Genomic DNA, 25,000 nt, shown 5'->3' on the forward strand with positions numbered 1-25,000 from the left:
TGTCTAATCCTATCCTCGAAACTTTTAAAGATGTGATGTAAAAACAACAACATAAAGATGATTTTTAAAAATTGTATCATAGGATAAAGGCTTTCAAATAATTGCAATCATAAAGATAAGATGATATCTATAGAAGGATAGCATGAGATTCCAATATTCAGTATGTTTGGAATGTGTTATTTTCCATAATTTAACATTATGAGCATAACATTTTGAATCAAAAGATCTGGGATTATATACTTCTGCTATCTAAATCTGCAACAATGAACTAGTCATGAACATCTCTGGGGTTTAGTTTTGCCATCTGCAGAATTCATGGATTAAATAAAATGTCTTGTGAGATGTCTTGTACCACCCCATCCATAATATGATGAATCCTTTCACCTCTAATGGTCTATCACTTTATGAGCAGTATATATCTCTGTCTTTGGATTTGTGCTCTCAGGCAAACTTGTGGGTCAGAGTATATATAACCCATGTCCTTTTCTTTTTATTCCAACTCTATTGTAATTCATTTTTGTAAATATGATTTCCTGTTTCTACTGGGAAAGCAAATTCTCCCACACTTGAAATTCTCTAGTTTCTACTTGTTTTAAAGGCTTTGTTCCTAGGAGATTTTGCTAAGGTTGGTCAAGCTTTCATGAAACCTAAGGACATATTAGCAGTAACTTACTTTCTTGCTCTTTTGAATATTAATTATTCAAAGAGCCTTTTGGTTGGTCTGATGTCTCACCAAAAACAGAAAGCCAAAGTTTGTGCCTCCAAGAGCTTATAATATAGTTTGTGAGACTCTTTTCTTTCATTTGTCTCTGACAAACAGGGCTCCCTTCAGTTTTTCAGCAGGCTTCTCCTCTGGTATTAAACACTGTTAATTTCTACTTCTAACAATTACCTTTTAAGTATAATTCCTTATCTCCTTGCTCATATCCATAAGCTCTGGCATCCCTTAGTACAAGACTGAAGTGCTTTGGAAGTCAAAGGCTCTGATGTTCTCTTTCTTGCCAAGTTCCCGTTCATTCATGGATAAAGGGATGTTTACTTTGGATGAAGGAGGATAAGAAGTTGTGTACTCTGAGTATTCAGAATATCATTTGGTTTCAGAGAATTATTTTATTAGTATCCATGAGCATTAGGATCTAGAAAATGAGAAGGAGGGAGGGAACTACTCCATGATATATTCCGATCTGGTTCAAATTCTATCCTTGATACATAAGGAGCCATGGACACATGGGCAAATCTCTAAGCCTCTGTTTCCTCATTTGTAAAATGGCAATAAAACTCTCAAGGTCGTTGTAAGTTAAAGGCTTTGTAAATTGCTGTATTTCAATTTATTCTTTTTAGATATCAAAGTAACTCAATATAGTATATTTTCAATTTCAAATGCACAAATATCCTAACAATTTTATAACTAGGACAATAAAATCTGTCCTTTTTTAAATAAATAAACTGATTTCAAGAGGGAAGTAATTTATTCAGGTAAAAAGCTAATTACAGATAGGGCAGAGTTAGAAAACCAGTCTTTGGGCTCCAAGTTTAGTGTTCTTTCTACTATATTATGCCACCTATTTATATAAGAAAGTGATCTGGAAGTAAACTTATAAAACAACCAATATAAAACCCTCTTATTTTATATTTAATTAAGCTGACATACAGAAAGAAGTGACTTCTTCGAGGTTACCATCCAATATAAATATTGTCATATTTGGAATAAAAAAATAAATTTGTGTACTCAAAATACCTATTTGTTCTTTATATTCTCCATTTTAATATATATATATTTCTTTATATTCTAATTATATCAGTCTATCGACAAACTTTTTTTATTCTTTATGTTCTAATATTTTTATATTTATATTCTAATAATATCAGTCTATCAACAAACATTTATTAAACACCTACTATTTGCCAAGCTTTGTGATAAGCACCAAGAATCCAAAAGCTTAGAAAAACAAGTAATCCTTGACTTTTAAGAACATAAATTATATTATTTGAAACAGTATATGAATATTTCACAACACAGATATGTATATATACACATATGTCCATATATATGTATATAAGATATTCTAAGCCATATACCAAAGGGTCTTTCCCAGTATAACATCCCCAACAAGTGGTGTTCCAGACTATTTTAAAGTACCTCCAAAAACATCAAAGGAGAAATAGAATATGAGTGTAAGGTATTCAAGTTTGGATTAACTAGAAGAAATGATATTGATTCTATAGAAAAGAGAATTTAAAATGCCATTCTTCTAAGGGAGAGAATATAGTACACATTGTCAGAAGTCATTGACTTATTGGTAAGTTTTGCTTAGTTGTTTCTTTTGTTACAAATAAAAGTTTGAAAGGAACTAGAAAATAAACTAGGAAATAGGAAGGTATAAGAAACAGAAAACATTAATGAAAGTTAAAAACAAGAAATGAAAGATGCTATTGACAATAGTCTCCTGGACATTTGGTCTAAACATAAGAAGCAGCCAACCCAGTGAAACAGAACTTATCATTTCCATTTCAGAGGCTTGAGTATGTCCTAAAGAAACAGAAGCTCACTTGCCTTAGTTTGGTAGTAGAGTACACATGCCAGAGAGTATGGCACAGCCAGAGTTCCGGGCTCATAGATATCCCCTGTAGCTTTATTGGAATTAAATTTCTCCCCTGGTAATTCATTCTGATTAGCCCGGATCCCCTGGCACTTCAACAGGAGACATCTTTCTCTTGTCATCACATTCAGCTGTCCAATGGTGCCAGATTTTCAAAAGAGAATAGGGGGAGGGAGCCAGCTATTTTTCCTAAATACTTTGTTCTATATTAATAACCCAACTGGTATTTTGGTTTCAGAAGCTGAGGAGATAACTCCATGCACCTTTTCATGCTAAGAAATCCTGGGCAGTCCAATCTGCCACTCTTTCAACTTCTGGGCCATCAAACATCTGCTTAAGGAACAGTTTGACTCCCACCCTTCTACATAAATCACATTTATTAAAACTTTCATGAGATGGCATTTTTCTCTTTTTTCTCACCTTTCCTTTGCAAGGCAATGAAGCCAAAATTTAAGAGATGAGGAGGTGAGATATTAAGCTATAAGCAACCTGTGCAAGTATGCATTCAGGATGTGGAAAGAACTGTTAGCATAGAACAATGAATATCATAATTACAGAGATCTAATGAAGCACCTAGTCATCAACACATCTTTGAATAATTGTAAGTAAATGACACTTTTCCCTTACCTGAAGTAAATCATCCATAGGGAGGTGTTCTGTACACAGCTATTTTCCTGTGTTTCTCCTGTAAGTTCAGGATGTTTCCATATTATTAAATCCCATAGGGCTTCTCTGCTCTGCCAATAAACCCTACAAAGGAAAGATTCAGATGAACACTTAGCAAGGATTCTTGACCTGAAGTCTACAATTTTAAAACAAAATATAGTTTGAGAATTGCATTTCATTATAATTGTTGACTGTACAGTCCTATATATTTTGTTGTATATATTAAATTTTTGTATATATTAAAATTTTAATGAATCAAATGATATCAAATGATAGGCTGTTTTTGGAAAAAAGTCATTATTGATTAGAGAAGTGCAAATTAAAAAAAAAAAACTTGGAGGTATGATCTCATACCTAGCAGATTTGCTAGCATGATAGAAGAGAAAAACGACAAATATTGGAGGAGATGTAGAAAATGAGACATTAATATCCTATTGGTAGAACTGTGAACCGATCCAACCATTTTGGAGAAAAATTTAGAATGATGTTCAATGAGTTATAAAACTATATACTTTTTGCCCCAGCAATACCTTAAGTCTTTTTCTCAAAGTGATCAGAGAAAAAGAGAAAAAAATCTATATGTTCTAAAATATTTATAGCAACTCTCTTTATGATGGCAAAGAAGTAGAAAGTGAGAAAATGTCCATCAATTGGGGAATGGCTGACTAAGTTGTGGCATTTTGTGTTAGCGTACTACTATGGTGTCAGATCTTACACAAATTCATTTTAGGGGAAAAAAAAAACAGGGAAAGACTTTCATGAAATAATCCAGAATGAATTGAGCAAGCAGAAACAAGAAAATATTGTATACAGTAATGAGAATATTATTCAAAGAGTAACTATGAATGACCAAGCTATTCTGAGTAATATGATGATTCAAATCAACTACAAAGGACTAAAGAAGAGATGTGAAATTATGTATTTTATGATTTTAAATCAATCTATCTTTCTATAGCTTTATATATAAAGAAATAAAATTTTGGTCTTCTCTAATGTGAGATTAAGAGGGAGGGGAAGATAACTCAGAGCTCAAAATGTAACAAAAACAATACAAAACAACAACTTAACCAAAAAAAATGACATTCATAGGCTTTACCAAATTACCAAATGAGTCCAGAACATATGGACTCTTAGCTTAAAAAATTAATTCATAGACAGTAAACAACTAACCATTTGTCCTTCTATGTTTCATTTCTTACCTTAAGTTTATCACTGAATGGGCATACCTTAGACTAACTGAGACCTAAGAAAGAACTTAGCTTTAAAATACACCAAGAATTGTGCAGCATGATAAATGTGGAAATAAGTATAGAACAATCGTACATGTTTAACATACATTAGATTACTAATCTAGTGGAGAGAGTGAGAGGAAGGGAGGGAGAAAAATGCAGAACACAAAGTTTTGCAAATATGAATGTAGAAAACTATTTTTTCATTTATTTTGAAAAAAAAAACTCTATCATTAAAAAACAATAAAATAAAACACACCAAGGACTCTCCCTGCGTCTGGGGTAGTTTCTAGTAATCCTGATCCATATATTGCCATTAGAGCCACATGGCTCAAGAGCAGAATAAGGTTGGTGACTTTCCACAGCCACACTTCAATTATCACTTGCAAGTCAAATGATTAACACTTTTTTGATGTCATGATCCTCTTTGAGAACAAAGAACACAACATCCTATGAGTAGTAGTAGTTGCCTCACTGGAGAATCAACTGGTCAGTTCAAATTATGCAATGAAGCTTCTCCCTCCTTCCCTCCTTCCCTCTCTCCCTTTCTCCTTCCCTCTCTCCCTTTCTCTCTCCTTCCTTCCTTCCTTCCTTCCTTTCTTCTTTCCTTCCTTCCTTCCTTCTTTCCTTCCTTCCTTCCTTCTTCCTTCCTTCCTTCCTCCTTCCTTCCTTCCTTCCTTCTTTCCTTCCTTCCTTCCTTCTTCCTTCCTTCCTTCCTTCTTTCCTCCCTCCCTCCCTTCCTCCCTCCTTCCCTCTCTTCCTCCCTTCCTCCCTCCTTCCCTCCTTCCCTCTCTTCCTCCCTTCCTCCCTCCCTTCCTTCCTTCCTTCCTTCCTTCCTTCCTTCCTTCCTTCCTTCCTCCCTCCCTCTTTTCCTTTCAGCCTCTCTCTGTGTCCATATAAGGAATCATAACCCTTACCTGCAGGTGCTTTGCCCAAAAGAAATTTTATTCTCTGAAACCTTGTAATTACAATTTGAGGTTTATGGATTTCTCTTTAAGGATCAGTTTTAAATTCAAATCACTCTGGCTCTCACTGATAGGTCAACAGTAGGTTGTAGCCCAAGCTTCACTATATCATCCTTTGGGCTCTGATAGCTCAGTGTATAAATAGCAATTTCTTGTGTTTGATCAGAAATCCAGAAGACATTGCCCTCCAGATTGATTTTTTTAAAAACTAGGTAAAAGAACCATTCTTTGCTTCATATCTTACCTAGTCTTAACCATTGAATGGGAATGCCTCAGACAAATGGAGATCTGAGAAAGACTTTAGCTTAAAAAGGCCAAGATCTCTTACTGCAGCTGGGCCATCTCCAATCATCTTCATCTATATCTTGCCTCTGGACCCAAATAGCACTGAAGGAGAGAATAAGCCTGTTGTCTGAACAATCCTGCCTCACTTAAGTCCAATCCACTTGTGAGTCTTGATGTCACTTTCTTGAACTTTCTTGTTTCTAATGACCATTGTAAATTCATTCTCCCTTTCCCTCTTCTTTCCTCTTCTTCCCTCTTTCCCTGTCTCCCTCCCCCTCCCTCTCTCTCCATTTCTTTCTCTCATTTCCACTGGTTTATCTGGGCTAAACCAATCAGTTTCCCATTACTTCTTTCAGAAGTGAATTCCTACTGTCTCTACTTCAACAGTAGACCTGCAGGACACTCAGATGTTCTTGCAAAGGATAAAATCAAAATACAAATACAAAGAGTATAAACTAAGCTACAGACATATGAAATAAATGATGTTTCTTTATTTTAACTTTCTAGATATTATTTTGGGCCCAAGCCAGTATGGCTTATTCACAAGGGAAATGCAAATCATCTTCTTTCTTAACGTAAGTGCGAAGTTCCATTCTCTCTCTTCTTGATCATCCACTATTTTCTGAATGTCTACAACATATTTTTGAGGGATAAAAAAGATGGACAAGGCAATTCCTTGCCCACAAAAATTCGAGAAAAAGAGTAAAAGAGATCATGACAATAATAATCATCTTCCCCATTTGATTTGTAAGCATAATAGAAATTGATATGACTATTCCTATTTGTCATCAACTGTCCTTTATTTGAGCATCTATATCCAAGAACAACTAAGATTTCAAAGCACAGTTATTCTGTGACATGGTATAAGCAGAGATTCATGGGTAATCATGTCTGAAACAAACTCTCTTTCCCCCTTTCCAAAAGGCTATGACATTGAGTTGATGTTCTAGGGCTTTTTGTTCCCCGGAGACTCCCTTCCCATATCCACCTCTGTAATTTATAACCTTCTGCTCTTTTCTGTGGAATCAACATTCCATTCTAAGTAAAGCTATGCTAATTTGGGTCATTATGCAGATGTCCACCATATACAGCAGGTTTCTACCTTAAAGTGTTATTTTCCTCTAGAGTCAAAGGTACTTGGATGAGCTGTTGATCCCTTTGTTTAGACTATAATCTATATATAACAAGGCCACACAATCTGTCACCCTTCTGCCAATTGGGGTAAAAATATTCCCAGAGAGAGGGTGTTGAGCCAAGAGAGGATGATTGCAGGAAATATTTAAAGTTGCTTTGATTACAACACACTCAAAAAGAATGATCACTTTAATTAATCACAAATTTTCCTCATATTTTTTAGATAGATCTCTATATTCATACATATTGTTAGAAGTCTATTTGTATACATTAGCATGTTACTTCTCACTTACATACAGAGAATATGATAAAAACAATAGTAATTTACATTTTTATTATCCTTTGAGGCTTACAAAGTATATCCTTCCATTTTAAAGGTGAAATGCTCAGGTTAGCAGTACATATATGTTGAAATCTAGTAAGGTTCATTTCAAATAAATGAGATTTTGGAGGGCATGTTTAGAGATAGCACTAATGATGCTACTTTATATATGAACATATATGTCAATAACAGAAATTCTGTCTGCCATGTAGATCTGTATTCATTAATTAGTTCATGGAACTAATAGTTTTAAAGAGTTCTCTGGAATACTGAGAAGTTAGATGTTGATGATAGTTGTCATCATCATCATCTTCATCACTACCACCTTCACCACCAATAAGCATTTATTAAGTGCCTACTATGTGCCACTCTGCTATTCTCTAAAGATACAAAAGAAGGTTAAAACAGTTATTATTCTCAAATAGGTAATAATCTAGCTGGGGAGCCAACATGCAACCAACTTCAAAGAAACAAGATACAGACAGGACAAATTGAGGGTAATGGACATAGAAAAGGAATGAACAGATCAGGAAAGTTTTCTTGTAGAGTTTGGGATTTTTCCTGGGAAAACAGGGAAGCTAGAAAATAGAAATGATGAGGGAAAAAAAGATTTATGGATATGGGACTAGCAGTGAAAGTGAATGGAGCTTGGAGAAGAAATATCTTGTGGGAGGAACAGCAGTGTCACTATATTGAAAATACAGGGTAGCAGGGTTGGTGTGGGAACAAACAAAAAAGTTTTAAATGAAGTTTTAGAAATAGCCTCTAAAATGTAAAACACTACACAAACATGAGTGATGATGGTGATATGTACTGATGACTGACTCTATCAGATGGGATTCCTAGCCATCTTAAGCTTTTTCACAGATACACAATAATAGCCACATCCCACAACATCTGTTCATACAACTATAACCAAACCTGAAAATATGAGGAACTCTCCCAGACCAAACTAAAATAATCATTATACATAAAGACAATGAGCCCAGTGGCAAATGCCACTTCCACATAAAAAAAGGTTTTGATTTTAGTTTTGTTGTTCCTTCTTGGGTATCTTTCTCCTTGAAGTAAAGCATTCCACTTTAACATTTTATCCTTGGCTAATGGTTTCTAATAAGCAACATGCCTGGTTTATGATAATCACATAATAAATTCTCATTTCCCTATTGCTAATCAATTATCATTAATAAAATACCTACTTCTGTCAATAAAAAGTTATAATTATGAAAAAAATAAAAAAATTACCTACTATGTTCCAGGCATTGTACTATACACTGGAGGTACTTATCCAAAGAGTGAGTAAATGAATCACTAATGGCAAAGAGACTGAATTCTAACAACTTAATTTTTTTTCTCTTCATCCATATGACTCTGCCAACCAACTGGAATCAGTCTCTACAAACTGAAATAGAAGCTCCTTGACTTAATGCCTAATTGTCTTATCTCCAGTGCTACAAATTTTGGTTGTATCACTTAAATTTTTAATATACAAATTATACCGCCAATTATAACCCTTTTCAAACCTGGCCATCAGGATTTGCATTTGCCTATTTGCTCCATTTACTGTGATTGTCTCCACATATATTTTCTTCCACAAGGTTTGGGACATTTAAATTGAAAACCAGAACAGAGAAAATAATGCTTAAAAAAAGCAACCAATATTTGAGACTTATGTTCTAACATATAACAAACGTAATGGCAAGTGATGAGAATCAAACTGCCAGGAATGAACAGAAGGACATATTTCATCTTCCAATATTGTTTTACTGAATCTAAAATGAATCTCAGATCTTTATTGCATTTGTGTCATCTAGCATTCCATATCTCAATGGGGCTTCTGACAAACATACATAATCAAGGACCCAATTGTTATAAAAATTTAAAAGATCAAGATCAGATGTGATTGCCTTCAATGAGAAGTGTGATAAATAGCTATAATACAGATAACTTAATATTGAAGTAATAAATTACCATATTGACCTTATAATGAGAACTGATGGAAACATATGACTTGCTTCCATTTTGTTCTTCTATTATATTTTCTCATAGATCTTCAAGTCAAATAAAGATTCAAATAGCTGTTTTATTTTTATTTTTGTGTGAAACTTTCGACAGCTTATAAAACAATGCCAGTATGAGAAGTCAGAATATTAGTTAGGTTACAATCAAATCTCTCTCTTTCTAGGCTGCTGAAATAAGACAGCAAAGTCTCATGATAACCTTTGAGCATAGTTTGAAAGTATGTAATAAGTATTTATCTCCCCCATCCATCATGCAACACCCACAAGGACACACACACACACACACACACACACACACACACACAGACATTGTTGTTTAGTCATATCTAATCCTTTGTGACATCATTTAGGGTTTTCTTGGCAGATATTGGAGTAATTTGGTACTTATTTTATAGATGAGAAAATTGAGGAAAACAGGATTATGTGACTCATCCAGAGTCACAAAGCTAGTATGTGTTTGAAGCCAGATTTGAACTCAGTAACATGAGTTTTTCTAATTCAAGGCATAGAACTCTAACTTTTGCTCCTAGCTATCCAGACATACTTACATATTCCCTTATTTTATGCCCATGCTTAAATTCTATTTCTCTTTCCTCAAATTCACAAAAAAATCAGGGTTTTCCTTCTGCAGGGAAACCTTGTATTATGTCCTTTTCTCAATCCTGGGGGCCCATGGTTTTAAAAAAGAATATTGATAATCTGGAAGTCCTGTAAAAGGAAGAAGGAAAGATGGTGAAGAGTCTATAATCCATACCTTATGACCATCACTAGAATGAATCACTAGACAGGAATATTTAACACAGAGAAAGGATTACTCACAGGGGACATGGGCATATTGGCTTTATTCAGATTTGTGGAAGAGCTAATTCTATTTCATTTTGACCCAAGAGAGCAGAATCAGGAGAAACAAAAGGGATATTTAGACTTGATGAAGAAACAAGAGAGGAAAGTTATTTTATATATATATATTAGAGCTGTCAAAAAAAAAAAGATTATGTGATGATCAACTGTGATTCTTTTCAAAATTCAGTGATTCAAGGCAATTCCAAAAGATTTGAGATAGAAAGACTCTTCCACATCCAGAAATATAACTCTGGAAACTGAATGTGGATCAGAGCATAGAATTTTCACCTTTTTTGTTGTTTGTTAGTTTGTTTTCCTCTTTCTTTAGATCTGACTTTTCTTGCACAGAATAGCAAATAGAGAAATATGTTTAAAAGGAATGCACATATTTAACCTGTTTAGATTGTTTGTTGCCTTGGGAAGGGGCAAGATGGGGGAGGGAGGAAGAAAAATTGTAACATAAGATTTTGCAAAGGTAAATTGTAATGGGCTGAGGCTTGAGTTGATGTACTGAGGTCCCAAGCACATGAGGCTAAATAGTAATTGGACCATAGTCTATTAATATATAAGCTTGGAGAAAGAATGGCCCCCACCCACTCTTTGTGCAGGTACTGATGTGTTGTATAGGAAATGATGATTTTGGTGGGTGGAGGCAGGGGAGTGGAAAAGGAAGGGGAAGGAGATTTGGGGGGGGCATTTTGGGATTGCGATTGCTTGAGTTGATGTACTGAGGTCCCAAGCACATGAGGCTAAATAGTAATTGGACCATAGTCTATTAATATATAAGCTTGGAGAAAGAATGGCCCCCACCCACTCTTTGTGCAGGTACTGATGTGTTGTATAGGAAATGATGATTTTGGTGGGTGGAGGCAGGGGAGTGGAAAAGGAAGGGGAAGGAGATTTGGGGGGGGCATTTTGGGATTGCGATTGCGACGGCTTCCAGTTGCAGCTGCCCATATTGCTATTGCAATCTTTTTTCACCTCTTCACTTCAATAAAGATTGAAGATTTTTCCCTTAACCTGAATTCCTGACTCCAGCTGATTTTAAATACGCGGTCATTACAGTAAATGTTGAACGCTATCTTTGCATGTTTCTGGGAAAATAAAATACTATTCTTTAAAAAGCCAAATTGAAAAAAAAATATGTTAGAACTGTCCAAAAGTGAAATGGTATACTTCTTGATGTGCTGGGTTTCTCCCTCCTTGGAGATCTTCAAGCAAAGTTTAGTTGCCAATTTATCAGGTTTGTTGTGTCAGGGATCCTTCTCAGTTATGGGAAGAACAACAATGATATGACATTCCTTCTAAACATCAAATTTTGTGACTATTTCGGGCATCTTTTTTCATAATAGTTTCTTCAAAATAATAACAGATCACATTTTTATAGCAATCAAAAGTTTACAAAATCCATGCTCCACAAAAGCTTTACAGATGAAGTTGGTAGATGAAGAAACTGAGTCTAAGGAACGTTAAACAACTGGGCTATGGCTCTGTATCTGTTAAATGTGGGGACTGAGATTCATACCCAGGTTTTCTGACTCAAAGGACTATTTTTCAGTCCTAAGTTTTATCCCAATAATCTTATGCTGAATGAGTGAATGAATAGTATTATGAAATGAATACTTGTTTGAAAGTGAGGAGAACTCGACTTCCGGCCAAGATGGCGGAGAGGAAATACACTTCTGTGTAATCTCCGTGTTTTTCTCTCACTATTCATTTCATTTCATGCCTCTGAATTAATGCTCGACTGAAAAAAAAACCATACAATTACTTACCAAGAGAAACCATCCTTGAGACTCGTCAAGAAAGGTCTGTTTTTGCGCGAGGGCGGGGACGGTATTTGGAAGCAGTCTGCGGGTAGCAGCAGCGGCAACCAGAGCACAGATAGCAGCTCAGAACCGGGTGGAGCGGAGAGGGGGTAGGACCGCAGCCGTCTCTGCGGTGAGAGCTTTGCTATAGGAGCAAGTCAGCAGCCCAGCAGAGAAGCTAAAAACACCGGGGGTGAAGAATACAATCCCAAACAGCTGGAGTTTCTAGGGACCTGGCCACCCCTCCCCCACAGTGTCTTAGCCCGCTCGGATCTCAGAGCGCTCGGATCTCAGTGCGCAGGCGCCATAGCACAGTAGGACCTGTGCCTCACGAATACCCTGCCCCTCCCCCAAAGAAAGCAGCCTCCATTCAAGGGGTTTTTTTTCCTTCTGTTTCTTTGATAGTTTGTCTTTGATAAATAGACAGAATGAGCAAGAAACTGAAAAAGAATTTAACCCTGGACAGCTTTTATACAGATAAAGAGCAGACTCCAAACCCTGAGGAGACTAAAAACAAACAGTCCCCAGGTGAATCCCCGAAGGAGGAGACCTTATATCCCTCAGCACAGATGAATCTCATGGAGGAAATTAAAAAGGCTCTCACAAGGGAGCTAGAAGAAAAATGGGAAAAGGAGAGGGAGGCTCTGCAAAAGGAGAGGGAGGCTTGGCAAAAGAGCCTGGAGAAGTCAGTTAAAGAGAGAGTGGATAAAGAAACCAAATCCTTGAAAAATAGGATTAGTGAACTGGAAACAGAAAACAGCTCTCTAAAAAACAAAATTGGCGAAATAAAAAAAAAATTCCACAGAACAAAAGAACTCAATTGGACAATTAGAAAAAGATCTTAAAAAAGTGAGTGAAGAAAATACCTCACTGAAAATCAGGGTCGAACAATTGGAATTGAATGACTCGAGGAGACAAGAAGAATCAGTCAAGCAAATCCAAAAAAATCAAACAATGGAAAAGGATGTGAAATACCTTCTGGGGAAGACAACAGACCTGGAAAACAGATCCAGGAGAGACAACCTGAGAATCATCGGACTTCCAGAAAAGTATGATGAAAAAAAAAGCCTGAACACTATCTTCCAGGAAATTATCAAAGAGAACTGCCCAGAAGTCATAGAAACAGAAGGTAAAATAGACATTGAAAGAATTCATCGATCCCCTACTGAAAGGGATCCTAAAATCAAAACACCAAGGAATATAGTGGCCAAATGCCAGAACCCTCAGGCAAAGGAAAAAATACTGCAAGCGGCTAGAAAAACCCAATTCAAGTATCAAGGAGCCACAATAAGGATCACCCAGGATCTGGCAGCATCCACATTAAAGGATCGAAGGGCCTGGAATATGATATTCCGAAAGGCTAAGGAACTTGGTATGCAACCAAAAATAACTTACCCAGCGAGATTGAGCATTTTTTTCCAGGGAAGAAGATGGTCATTCAACGAAATAAGCGAATTTCATCTATTTCTGATGAAAAAGCCAGAACTTAACAAAAAATTGATCTACAAGCACAGAACTCAAGAGAAATCTAAAAAGGTAAAGATTAATCTTGGGAACTATATTTCGGCTGTAAAGATGTATAAAAAATACATGTATACCTTGTTCTAGAAACTAGTTGAGGAAAGGACATTGTACTAGAAAAAAGGGAAAGTGGGGGTACTACATTTCATGAAGAGGCAAAGAAAACCTAGTATATCTGAGAGAAAGAATGGAGAGGAATGAAAATAGTGAGTATTTTACTGCTTTCAGAATTGGCAGTAAGAGAAGAATTTTAGACATATTCAATCTATGGTGAAACTTCTCCCACCTCATTGAAAAGTGAGAAGGGAAAAGTGAAAAAGGAAGGAAAAAGCTAAGTGGAAGGGAATACGGGAACTGGGAGGGAAAGGGGTAAGTTGGGGGGGGGGAACTCTAAGGGGAGGGGAGGGATACTGAAAAAGGGAGGGCTGTGAGAAGCAAGGGGAGCTCACAAGCTTAATACTGGGAAGGGGGGTAAGGGAGGGGGTAAGGGAGTAAGAAGGGAGAAAAGCATAAACCGGGGTCAACAAGATGGCAAGTAATACAGAATTGGTCATTTTAACCATAAATGTGAACGGGGTAAACTCCTCTATAAAGAGGAAGCGGTTAGCAGAATGGATTAAAAGCCAGAATCCTACAATATGTTGTATACAGGAAACACACCTGAAGCGGGGTGATACATGCAGGTTAAAGGTAAAAGGTTGGAGCAAAATCTACTATGCTTCAGGTGAAGCCAAAAAAGCAGGGGTAGCCATCCTGATCTCAGATCAAGCTAAAGCAAAAATTGATCTAATCAAAAGAGATAAGGAAGGGCACTATATCTTGCTAAAGGGTAGAATGAATAATGAAGAAGTATCTATATTAAATATATATGCACCAAGTAGTGTAGCATCTAAATTCCTAAAAGAGAAATTAAGAGAGCTGCAAGAAGAAATAGACAGTAAAACTATAATAGTGGGAGATCTCAACCTTGCACTCTCAGAATTAGATAAATCAAACCACAAAATAAATAAGAAAGAAGTCAAAGAGATAAATAGAATACTAGAAAAATTAGATATGATAGATCTCTGGAGAAAATGTAATGGGGACAGAAAGGAGTATACCTTCTTTTCAGCAGTTCATGGAACTTATACAAAAATTGATCATATATTAGGACATAAAAACCTCAAACTCAAATGCAGTAAGGCAGAAATAGTGAATGCATCCTTTTCAGACCATGATGCATTGAAAATTACATTCAATAAAAAGCCACAGGAAAGTAGACCAAAAAATAATTGGAAACTAAATAATCTCATACTAAAGAATGATTGGGTGAAACAGCAAATTATAGACATAATTAATAACTTCATCCAAGAAAATGATAATAATGAGACATCATACCAAAATGTATGGGATGCAGCCAAAGCGGTAATAAGGGGAAATCTCATATCTCTAGAGGCCTATTTGTATAAAATAGAGAAAGAGAAGGTCAATGAATTGGGCTTGCAACTAAAAATGCTAGAAAAGGAACAAATTAAAAACCCCCAATCAAACACTAAACTTGAAATTCAAAAAATAAAAGGAGAGATCAATAAAATTGAAAGTAAAAAAACTATTGAATTGATTAATAAAACTAAGAGTTGGTTCTATGAAAAAACCAACAAAATAGACAAACCCTTAGTAAATCTGATTAAAAAAAGGAAAGAGGAAAATCAAATTGTTAGTCTTAAAAATGAAAAGGGAGAACTCACCACTAACGAAGAGGAAATTAGAGCAATAATTAGGAGTTACTTTGCCCAACTTTACGCCAATAAATTCGACAACTTAAATGAAATAGAAGAATACCTCCAAAAATATAGCTTACCTAAACTAACAGAGGAAGAAGTAAATATCCTAAACACTCCTATCTCAGAAAAAGAAATAGAACAAACTATCAATCAACTCCCTAAGAAAAAAACCCCAGGACCAGATGGATTTACATCTGAATTCTATCAAACATTTAAAGATCAATTAACTCCAATGCTAAATAAACTATTTGAAGAAGTAGGGATTGAAGGAGTCCTACCAAACTCCTTTTATGACACAGATATGGTACTGATACCTAAACCAGGTAGGCTGAAAACAGAGAAAGAAAATTATAGACCAATCTCCCTAATGAATATTGATGCTAAAATCTTAAATAAAATATTAGCAAAAAGATTACAGAAAATCATCCCCAGGATAATACACTATGACCAAGTAGGATTTATACCAGGAATGCAGGGCTGGTTCAATATTAGGAAAACTATTAACATAATTGACTATATCAACAACCAACCAAACAAAAACCACATGATCATTTCAATAGATGCAGAAAAAGCATTTGATAAAATCCAACAGCCATTCCTAATAAAAACACTTGAGAGCATAGGAATAAAAGGACTTTTCCTTAAAATAGTTAGGAGCATATATTTTAAACCTTCAGTAAGCATCATATGCAATGGGGAAAAACTGGAACCTTTCCCGGTAAGATCTGGAGTGAAGCAAGGTTGCCCACTATCACCATTATTATTCAATATTGTATTAGAAACACTGGCCTCTGCAATAAGAGTCGAGAAAGAGATTAAAGGAATTAGAGTAGGCAATGAGGAAACCAAACTATCACTCTTTGCAGATGATATGATGGTATACCTAGAAAACCCCAGAGATTCTACTAAAAAGCTATTAGAAATAATTCATAATTTTAGCAAAGTAGCAGGATACAAAATAAATCCCCATAAATCCTCAGCATTCTTATACACCACCAACAAAATCCAAGAGCAAGAGATACAAAGAGAAATTCCATTCAAAATAACTGTTGATAGCATAAAATATTTGGGAATCTACCTACCAAAGGAAAGTCAGGAATTATATGAGCAAAATTACAAAAAAGTTTTCACACAAATAAAGTCAGACTTAAATAATTGGAAAAATATTAAGTGCTCTTGGATAGGCCGAGCAAATATAATAAAGATGACAATACTCCCTAAACTAATCTATTTATTTAGTGCTATACCAATCAGACTTCCAAGAAAATATTTTAATGATTTAGAAAAAATAACAACAAAATTCATATGGAACAATAAAAAGTCGAGAATCTCAAGGGAATTAATGAAAAAAAAATCAAATGAAGGTGGTCTAGCTGTACCTGATCTAAAATTATATTATAAAGCAGCAGTCACCAAAACCATCTGGTATTGGCTTAGAAATAGATTAGTTGATCAGTGGAAAAGGTTAGGTTCACAAGACAGAATAGTCAACTATAGCAATCTAGTGTTTGACAAACCCAAAGATTCTAAATTTTGGGATAAGATTTCATTATTTGATAAAAACTGCTGGGATAACTGGAAATTAGTATGGCAGAAATTAGGCAAGGACCCACACTTAACACCACATACCAAGATAAGATCAAAATGGGTCCATGACCTAGGCATAAAGAACGAGATTATAAATAAATTAGAAGAACATAGGATAGTTTATCTCTCAGACTTGTGGAGGAGAAAGAAATTTGTGACCAAAGATGAACTAGAGACCATTACCAATCACAAAATAGAAAATTTTGATTATATCAAATTAAAAAGCCTTTGTACAAACAGAACGAATGCAAACAAGATTAGTAGGGAAGTAACTAACTGGGAAAACATCTTTACAATTAAAGGTTCTGATAAAGGCCTCATTTCCAAAATATATAGAGAACTGACTCAAATTTATAAAAAATCAAGCCATTCTCCAATTGATAAATGGTCAAAGGATATGAACAGACAATTTTCAGATGAAGAAATTGAAACTATTACCACTCACATGAAAGAGTGTTCCAAATCACTATTGATCAGAGAAATGCAAATTAAGACAACTCTGAGATATCACTACACTCCTGTCAGATTGGCTAAGATGACAGGAAAAAACAATGATGAATGTTGGAGGGGATGCGGGAAAACGGGGACATTGATGCATTGTTGGTGGAGTTGTGAACGAATCCAGCCATTCTGGAGAGCGATCTGGAATTATGCCCAAAAAGTTATCAAACTGTGCATACCCTTTGATCCAACAGTGTTTCTATTGGGCTTATACCCCAAAGAGATACTAAAAAAGGGAAGGGGACCTGTATGTGCCAAAATGTTTGTAGCAGCCCTGTTTGTAGTGGCTAGAAACTGGAAAATGAATGGATGCCCATCAATTGGAGAATGGCTGGGTAAATTGTGGTATATGAACGTTATGGAATATTATTGCTCTGTAAGGAATGACCAGCAGGATGAATACAGAGAGGCTTGGAGAGACCTACATGGACTGATGCTAAGTGAGATGAGCAGAACCAGGAGATCATTATACACTTCGACAACGATATTGTATGAGGATGTATTCTGATGGAAGTGGATTTCTCTGACAAAGAGACTTAACTGAGTTTCATTGGAGAAATGATGGACAGAAACAGCTACACCCAAAGAAGGAATACTGGGAAATGAATGTGAACTATTTGCAATTTTGATTTTCTTCCCGAGTTATTTTTACCTTCTGAATCCAATTCTCCCTGTGCAACAAGAGAACTGTTTGGTTCTGCAAATATGTATTGTATCTAGGATATACTGCAACATGTTTAGCATATATAGGACTGCTTGCCATCCTGGGGGGGGGGAGGAGGGAGGGAGGGGAAAAAACGAAACATAAGTGATTGCAAGGGATAATGTCGTGTAGAAATTATCCTGGCATGGATTCTGTCAATGCGAAGTTATTATTAAATAAAATAAAATTTATTATAAAAAAAAAAAAAAAAAAAAAAAAAAAAGAAAGTGAGGAGAACTGGATGAGTTGTGCTGTGATGGTGACTGGTATAGTGGCAGGGTGGAAAGAACATTGGATTTGGATCCAGAAATGTTGACCTCCAACTCCACTTCAACTTGTGTGATCTTGGTTAGTTTACTTCATCTTACTGGGCTTCAGTTTTCTCCTCTGGAGGATGATTTGTTTTAGCTATATAATTTATAGATTCCTGTTTAGGTTTTCATCCATAATCTATGATTTTTGGGCAAACCATTTGACATTTCTGGAACTGAGTCTTCTTCCATAATAAATATTGGCATGTATTTAGCAATTTCATGCTTTCCAAGTTCTTTATTCTGTGAGACAAGTATTACCAGGTATAATTATTTTAATTTTTAATTTAATATATATTTAATTATATATATATATATGTATATATGTACATATGTATATATATATACATATATACACACACATATATATACATATATATATATATATATATATGCTGAGGCAATTAGGGTTAAGTGACTTGGCCAGTGTCACACAGCCAGGAAGTATTAAGCAAGTGAGCCCAGAAGATTATTTCAATTTTTACAGTTAAGGTAACTGAGGTTTGAATTACCTTGCCTCTTGTCATAGAATACCTGATAAGCATAAAAACTTAGGTCTTCTTGTTTCCAAGTTTAACATTCATTTATCCATTGTATCATAGTGCTTCTATAAAATATGTTTTTTGTTGTTGTTGTTGTTTTTTGCGGGGGGAAGGGGGGAAGGTTTGTGGTGGTGGTGGCAGAATTGATAACTTGGAAATGCCTATCCCTCAAATCCCTTTCTCTGATTGGATGGCTTTTCCCCGAACTTCCATAATAAGAAAAGCATTCAGGTCGGCTATCTTCTCATTTTTTACTAAAACTTCTCAATCTACTGGGTAACTTAGTTCTTTCTCTTTCCTCCATATACCTTTCAGTTTTCATCGTTTTCCTCTATTAGAAAGCCAATCCTCTGAGGAATAGGACCTTCTTTTTTATTGTTTAGCTTGTTCCTATACTTCCAGAGCTTAGTTTAGTGCCTAGCACATCATAAACACTTAATAAATGCTAGTTGACTGACTATTACAACACTATTTCTAAATTCCTTTTCATCTTAGTAATCTGTCAAGTCCATGATAAAAATATGTTCAAAGGATCCCTTAAGTATAATCTTTTGGTGAAATAAATCACATCTGAAACTCAATTTATGTTAGGTCATGGCACTGGAGACTAATTTTTCTAAAACAGAAAATTGTACTTTGTTAATGACTTAACATTGGCTCTTCTCTCCTCTGCAGTAAAAGCTTGACATCTCTTTTACACACACACACACACACACACACACACACACACACACACACACACACATACTCATTTTCTCTTTCTCTGTCTGTGTATATATGTATATGTGTATATATGCATATGTGTATATACACATACATATATTTATCCCTATAAAAACAAATTTGGACACTGAAAAGAAAATATAAAAACAATTTGATGATATGTTTTTTTTTTTCCTTTTTTCCTCTGAAACTTTGTTTCTAACTCTGTATCCTACTCTGAGTGGCCAAAGAATTGATAGGTTTAGAATTAATATGAATACCTAACAGTACCAGAGAAACAAGGATGGGGTGTGGCTTTAATAACTTTAAATTGTCCAGTACATTCTTATGGTTAAAAAAATACATATGAGGTGGAGAAAGAAGTGAAAGTTGCCAGAGTCAGCTTCTATACGTTACCTTTTTATCTTATTTGTATGAAAAAAAATAATAACCCCATGGAATAAAAACTAGAAGTTACCCTCCCTACTTTTGGCTTCTAATACATTTTTGTTACAATGCCAAAGGACTATTGTGACTGGTCATCAAAAATGCAAATATGGATGAATAGATAACAAATCAAATCAAGCTTTGAATGTACAAAGGAAGAGGAACCTTTGAGTTGGTCCAGTAGGGAATAAAGTATTCAAAAAAAAGGTCATCAGCTTGATTCATTTTTTTCTTCATTGGTTTGAAAGACAAGCCTCTGACTCTAGTGTAAGGTCATAGTCACTCATTTTTTTGTTTGTTTGTTTTTGTTTTTCTACAATAGCGTTTTATTTTCAAAATACATGCAAGAAGTTTTCAACATTCACCCTTGCAAAATCTTGTGTTCCAAATTTTTCTGCCTTCCTTATCCCCCCAACAGCAAATAATCCAATAGATGTTAAACAGGTGTAATTCTTCTATACATATTTCCATATTTGTCATATAACAGAAGAAAAATAATATTGTAAAAGAAAAAAAAAAGGAGAAAGAAAAATAAATCAAGCAAATGATGACAAAAAAGGTGAAAATACTATGTTGTGATCCACATTCAGTTCCCATAGTCCTCTTTTTGGATGCAGATGACACTCTCCATCACAAGAATGACTTTTATTTTGGAAAAAAAAAGTACATCTACCACATAACTTATGAGTTCTGTGTTCATAAGAGTATTTAGTCATGGAAAAAGTGTGTGATAGAGAAATAAAAGATTTGGGTGCTATTCATGGGTTTGCCATCTACTTGGTGTTAGATAAATCCATTTGTCTGCTATATCTAAAATTTCCTCATTTTTAAAACTAACATTTGACTAGAAATTTTGTATTGAAGAGACCATACAAAATTTCTAGTCAAATGTTTGTTTGTTCTCTTCAATTTAAACATTCTATGTTCCATATTCTAAGGCTCATTCTAACTAACATTCCATGATTACACTCTAAATTCTTTTCCATCTCTGTCAATTTGTCTTCCCTGGTGATCGGAGGATATTGTGTTCTACATTTCCAGACATTCATGTCATTTTGAGTTCTGTGTTCTAAAGTACCTGCAGATTCTAATATTGCTTGACTCCATTTTTTTCTCCAAAGCTCAATATAATTGATTTCTGATCTCCTTCTTCCCATTCTTCCCAGAACCAGCAAATGTGCAATCCTCAGGACTGCCCATGAAAGTGGCGGGAAGTGCCAAGATCATACCAGGCCTAAGTCATTTCAGAAGATACTTCAATTACATCCTTTTAAGGAAACTGAATTAAATGTCTGGAGGCCAGTCATTTGTAGTCTGAGTTCTCAGAAACAATCAATCCCTCAAGGTCTACTTTCCCTAGATTATAAACCAGCAGGATACATAGTATTTGCCTAACATATAGCCACAGTTTAATCCATGCCGATTTTTTTTTCTTCTTCCTCTTCTGTACCCTTTTCCTTCCCCACATCTAGACTAGTTCATCTCAAGCCTGTTCTGCTCTTTTGATTGCATGAATGTAGCAGGCTTTGGAGCAAAAAGTGACTTTTCAACCTTCTGTGCTCACAGATTTTACAATAAATAGCATCCTCAGCTGTATTTCCATTAAGCATCTATCAATACCCTACCACCACTTTGTTGCCAACTCATCACTTCAACTACTGCTCCTCACATTTCTGTTTCTGATTAGCTGGTGTCATTTGGCACAATGACAAGAGGATATCATTTGTAACTGTGCCATTTATACAATTCCACATCTCAATACCAATCTCTATTGACTGAATACATCTTTTTCCTGGCTCTGAAAGAGCTTATGAATCCTTCCAACTTTTGCATTTCATTTGCTATATCCTATCTTTCCCCTTCCCCCATTCCTGACCTTTTAGGTTTCATATTCTAATGATCTTCCTATTCTGATCTATTGTGTACAGTGTTCAATTTTCTGACATGCTGTCTTCCTCTTTCCAGTATTTATAGAGAACTTGGCTAGTATGACAAGAGTGAAGGCAATAAAATCCACTTGTTATTTAATAGTGTGCAATATATTTATACACCATATAGTTCAATTCAATCAATTAAATTAAAGATTCTACTCTTGATATGGCTAATCCTTGCCCCTTTTGTTCATATATCTTATTTTTTCCAAATACAAGTAAAGATAGCTTTCTACATTCATTGCTGCAAAACTTTGTATTCTAAGTTTTTCTTCTTCCCTTTTTTGCCTACCCCCTCCCCAAAACAGCAAGCAATCTGATATAAGTTAAATATGTCCAATCCTTTAAAATGTACTTCTATATTTATCACATGCAAGAAAAAAATCAGACCAAAGGGGGAAGGGCATGAGAAATAAAACAAATGAACAAAAAAGTGAAAATGCGCTACGATACACATTCAGTCTTCCTAATTCTCTGTCTGGATGCATTTGGCATTTTCTATTCTGAGTATTTTGGAATTGCCTTGAATAACTACATTGTTGAGAAGAGCCAAGTCCATCACAGTTGATCATCACATCGTCTTGTTTGTATGTACAATGTTCTTCTGGTTCTGCTCACTTCATTTAGCATCAGTACATGTAGGTTCTGAAATCAGCCTGCTCATCATTTCTTACAGAATAATATTCCATTACTTTCACATACTATTATTCAGCCATTCTCTAATTGATGAGCATCCATTTCCAGTTCCTTGTCACTTCAAAAAGAGCTGCTATAAACATTTTTGCATGAGTCCTTTTTCCTCTTTTATGATATCTTTGGGATATCAAGCCAGTAATGATACTGTTGAATCAAAGGGTATTCACAGTTTTATAGCTTTTTGGACATAATTCCAAATTGTTCTCCTGAATGGTTGGATCATTTCAAAACTCCACCAAAAATGTGTTAATGTTCCAAAGATTTTCCTTCAACATTGATTTTTATTTTTTCCTGTCATCTTAGCCCATTTGAGAGGTCTAATATATGCCAGATACTCACAAACTCATTGAATTTCATTGTAGTTGGATCTTGGGAGCAATTTCCTCAAAATCAGTCAATATCTTGATCAAAGGAATTTATCAAGTGCCTATCATGTGCCTAAGAAATTGCTGTGTTCATGTGAAAAAATTTTTTTTCTTTAACACACACACGTGTGTGTGTGTGTGTGTGTGTGTGTGTGTGTATGAAAGAATTATCTAGGTTTTTACTTGAAAACCTTCAGTGGGGGAACATGAAAAGCCACTGCCTCCAGAAGAATCTTTTTTTGTTTGTTTGTTTATTTGTTTGTTTAGGGATTACCTTAATTTTCAGGAAGTTTTCTTGATATAATGAAATCCACATTTTTATAATTTCTACCTTTTGTTCCTAGTTTTGTCCTTCAGAGTCAAATACTACAAATTTAATCCCTTTATTTCACAGCCATTCAAAAGCTTAAAGACAAGTAGCATTTCCTATTTGAATGTTTCCCATTACAGGGTAAATTTCTTCAGCTTCTTTAACCAGTCTTCATATGACATCAATTTAAAAGCCTTCTCCATTTTGTTTTCATTCACTGGAAACTCCAGTTTGTCAAGGAAAAAAATGTAGCACACTCCTATTAATTATTAATCCATCAATATATTCTATTCAACTATTACAGACAAAATTCATTGAGTTGGATTTTTACAAAATATATCATATGGTTGACTCATGTATATCACCAATGGAAACTTTCCCTTTTTTTTCATAAAAAGCTATAAAGCCAATTTTGTACTCATGCAACAGTTTGAACATAAATTCAAGGTTTTAACTTTTTCCATGATAACAAGAAAAGTTTGTGATTAAATAGGAACTTAGTTAAATGCTGTAGAGACAAGACACTGTGGGAGTTTCCAGATTCTTGGCTCTACAAGTTGAGGGAATGATTCGTCATTCTGAATTTGAGTAATAGAATATGTTTCTGCTTTCCACAAAAGCAACATTAATAAATGAAAAACCAGACTATGAAGTTATTTTGCATTTATGAAAATTTCACTGGGTAATATATAAAATATGAAATACTGAAATGCACATATTTCATATAATTTGAAGAACTGGAAAAAGTTTTCCAAATTTTCTGCAAGTTTTTGTCAAAACTTCACTCTATTCACAGTCTTATGCTACTCAATTTTGTTTTGTTTTCTTTGTTTTCTACTTTTGTTATTTTTGATTGGTGCTACATCTGTGTATATATAGTAGCTAGGTGGCAGAGTACATAGTAGCACTGTGCCTGGAGCATGGAAAATTCATCTTCCTGAGTTCAAATCCAGCCTCAGACACATACTAACTTAGTGACACTGAGCAAGTTACTTAACCCTGTTTGACCTCATTTTCCTCATCTATAAAAATGAAGCAGAGATTGAAGTGGCAAATCCCTCTGGTATCTTTGCCAAGAAAAACCCAGATGGGGTCAAGAAGAGTCAAACATAACTAAAACAATTAAATAACAACATTTATGCTAGGACAACATTTAAACATAAAAACCAAACAAGTATATCCATCTTCTGAATGAATTGTGCAACAGTCCAGAGTGGGAGAAGATCATATGAATTATCATTTCAGGAAACTGAATTTGATATTGTAACCAAAGAAAAAGATCCAGGTTCTATGTAGATGGGGGTCTGCTATTAAATAGTGGCTCCAACTAATTCTGGATTTAAAGTTGGTTATATTATAGTATTTTTCCAATATATGCATGCGAAGGTAGTTTTCAGCATTCACCTTTGCAAAACCTTATGTTCCAAATTTTTCCTCCCTTTCTGCTCCTTCTTCAAGATAGCAAGCAATCTGATATAAGTTAAATATATGCACTTCTTCTTAATATTTCCATATATGTCATGCTGTGCAACAAAAATCAGATCAATAATGGAAAAACAAAACACGAGAAAGAAAAAAAAAAGCAAAGCAACAACAAAATAACAAGAGATAAAATACTGTTTTGATCTACATTCAGTTTCCATATTTCTCTCTCTGAATGCAGATGGCACTTTCCATCACAAGTCAATTGGAATTGCCTTGAATCATCTTGCTGTTGAAAAGAGCCAAATCATTATAGTTGTTGATTT

At 35.0% G+C, this 25,000-nt stretch overlaps 1 protein-coding gene across 1 annotated transcript in view; it reads right to left on the minus strand.

Annotated features, from left to right (window-relative positions):
- Positions 1 to 25,000, minus strand: part of LRRC4C (leucine rich repeat containing 4C) — a 1,395,890-nt gene that overhangs the window by 560,902 nt on the left and 809,988 nt on the right. The window contains exon 4 of the mRNA XM_051967660.1: positions 3,228 to 3,350. The gene's annotated coding sequence lies outside the window, so the exon portion shown is untranslated. The remainder of the gene's footprint in view (positions 1 to 3,227; positions 3,351 to 25,000) is intronic.

Source organism: Antechinus flavipes, chromosome 6, assembly GCF_016432865.1.
Source record: "Antechinus flavipes isolate AdamAnt ecotype Samford, QLD, Australia chromosome 6, AdamAnt_v2, whole genome shotgun sequence".
NCBI classification, from domain to species: domain Eukaryota; kingdom Metazoa; phylum Chordata; class Mammalia; order Dasyuromorphia; family Dasyuridae; genus Antechinus; species Antechinus flavipes.